The sequence below is a fragment of the Pteropus vampyrus genome, unplaced genomic scaffold (genome assembly GCF_000151845.1).
Source record: "Pteropus vampyrus isolate Shadow unplaced genomic scaffold, Pvam_2.0 Scaffold20, whole genome shotgun sequence".
Classification (NCBI taxonomy): domain Eukaryota; kingdom Metazoa; phylum Chordata; class Mammalia; order Chiroptera; family Pteropodidae; genus Pteropus; species Pteropus vampyrus.
In genome coordinates, this window is record NW_011888801.1 from 10,785,874 (window position 1) to 10,788,456 (window position 2,583).

At 45.2% G+C, this 2,583-nt stretch overlaps 1 pseudogene; it reads left to right on the forward strand.

Moving 5' to 3' along the window:
• Positions 1-335: 335 nt before the first annotated feature.
• On the forward strand, positions 336-454 carry LOC111736631 (annotated as a pseudogene).
• Positions 455-2,583: the final 2,129 nt, after the last annotated feature.

The following is a 2,583-nucleotide window of genomic DNA, read 5'->3' on the forward strand; positions in this document are numbered from 1 at the left end:
AAAGTTCCAGTCAAGATGGTGGAGTAGGTAAAGACTGTTTTTGCCTCTACTCACAACCACCTCAAAATTATAACTGAACTACAGAATAGCCATCTTTGCAAGTCACCTGAAGTCTAGCTGAACAGAAGTCCTACCACTGAGGACATACAGAAGAGGCCACCTCAGGACTGGTAGGAGACATGGAGACATGAAATGAGCTGGTCCCATACTCACGTGTCATGGTAGAGAATCAGGAAAAATATCTCGTCTGCGGAGGTCTTCCCAGAAGAGTGAGGGGTCCTGGCCCCACACTAGTCTCCTCAGCACAGGAATCCAGTGTTGGAAAGAGAAATCTCATCTGTGGCCATGCTACCCTGAACAAGCCTGATCCCTTCTGATCTCGGAAGCTAAGCTGGGTCTGGCCTGGTTAGTACTTGGATGGGAGATCACCTAGGAAGACCAGGTGCTGGAGGCATAAAAAAAAAAAAATAAGGGATTGTAAGCTAACAAGGTCCTTGCAATCTGTGAGATCAACTAAGGGTTGCCTCGCCTAAAAAAAAATAAAAAAAGAGAGAGAGATTAAGCAAGAGAGAGAGGGAGGGAGAGAGAGAGAGAGAAAGGGAGAGAGAGAGAGAGAAAGAGAGAAATTCTGGCTGTGAAAACCAGTGGAGATTGTGGCTGAGTGAGATGAAGGGCTGAGAGAGTGGCAGACTTTCCTAATAAGGGGCCGATGTGAGAACTTATTGCTGACAGATTTGCTCACTCTGAGCTTCAGCTCTGGGGCAGTAGCTTGAAAGTCAGCAGGGACATATGGGGAGGAACTGAGTTGTCTGGCTTCAGGGCAAGGGCTGGAAGCTCAGCTTTCTCCTCTACAGAAGTGCTGGCAGAGAGCATTGTTCCTTTGTTGAGCTCTCCCCTCTCCCAGCTTGCAGACCCAGGCTGGCACCATATCTGAGTCTTCGTTGACATAGCTAACACTGGTCACCCTTCCCTGGTGATTCTCTGAGACCCGTGCCAGCCCACTAAAGCCACTTCTGGTAGCTTTTCGATACAAATAGCCTGTCTTGGCTTATGCTGAGGACTTTCCTAAAATATCTCAAAGGTTTACAAAACTAAACAAGCAGCATTTGGCCTCAGCATGCCCTGTACCTCTTTCTGAGCAGCCCCAAGCCTGAAACTGGGGAAGCTAGGTTTGGTTTGTGGCTTGGCTTCTCAAGACACTTACAAGCCCAGTGTGGGTGGTGGCCATCTGTGTATTGCTTAATGCCTCATGCCAAGTGGCTCCAGGCAGGACATAGGCTGCAGCTGAACTAGGCTTGCAGCAGGGCCCCTGCCAGGAGGCCCCAGCCTGCACACCCAGTGGCCTGCTTTGGTCTAAGTTGGAGCCCAACTGGGGTCACATCTGAGGATGTCACACTCAAAGATAGAGCTGGCACCACAATCCTGCTAAAGCAAATCCTGCTTTGTAGGGTCAGCCCCTGTACAACAGCTCCTCCACTGGCCATGGCCAGTCATCACAACCAATCAACCTGAGGGTCATTCCCTCCCATTGACAAGCAAACAGGAACAAAGCCTGACTGGAGGGCAGACACAACCCATACAAAAGACATACCTGGATCACCCACTCAGGTGACGAGGGAAGACTGTGCCATTGAGACCCGCAGCATGCCTACTACCTAAGGCCAGTCTACTAAGATCGAGAGACAGAGCAGTCCTACTTAATACATAGAAACAAACACAAAGAGACAGCCAAAATGGGGAGACAAAGAAACATATCCCAAATGAAAGAATGGAACAAAGCTCCAGAAAAAGAACTAAACAAAATGGAGACAAGTAATCTACCAGGTGCAGAGTTCAAAACACTGATTATAAGGACACTCAATAAACTTAGAAGAGTAGATGAATTTAGTGAGAACTTTTACAAAGAGACAGAAACATAAGAAAGAACCCGTCGGAAATGAAGAATACGATAACTGAACTGAATAATACCTTAGGAGGAATTAAAAATATATTAGATAAAGCAGAGGATCAAATCAGTGATTTAAAAGATAAGGTAGCAGAAAACAATCAGAAAGCAATGAGAAAAAAAAATGAGAATTGTATAAGAGGTCTCTAGAACAATATCAAGCATAACAACATTCACATCACAGGGCTACCAGAAGGAGAAGGGAGAGAGCAAGAAGTTAAAAACCTATTTCAAGAAATAATGACTGAAAACTTCCTTAACCTGGTGAAGGAAATAGACATACAAGCCCAGGAAATACAGAGAGTTCCAAACAAGATGAACCTAAAGAGGCCCACACCAAGACCCGTCATCATTAAAATCCTAAAGGTTAAAAACAAAGAGAGAACCTTAAAAACAGCAAGAGAAAAGCAGTTAGTTATCTACAAGGGAGCTCCCATAAGACTGTCAGCTGATTATTCAACAGAAACTTTGCAGGCAAGGGACTGGCACAAAATATTCAAAGCAATGAAAAGTCAGGACCTACAACCAAGATGACTCTACCCAGCAAAGTTATCATGTAAAATTGAAAGACACCTAAAGAACTTCCCAAACAAGGAAAAGCTAAAGGAGTTCATCATCACCAAGCCAGTATTACAGGA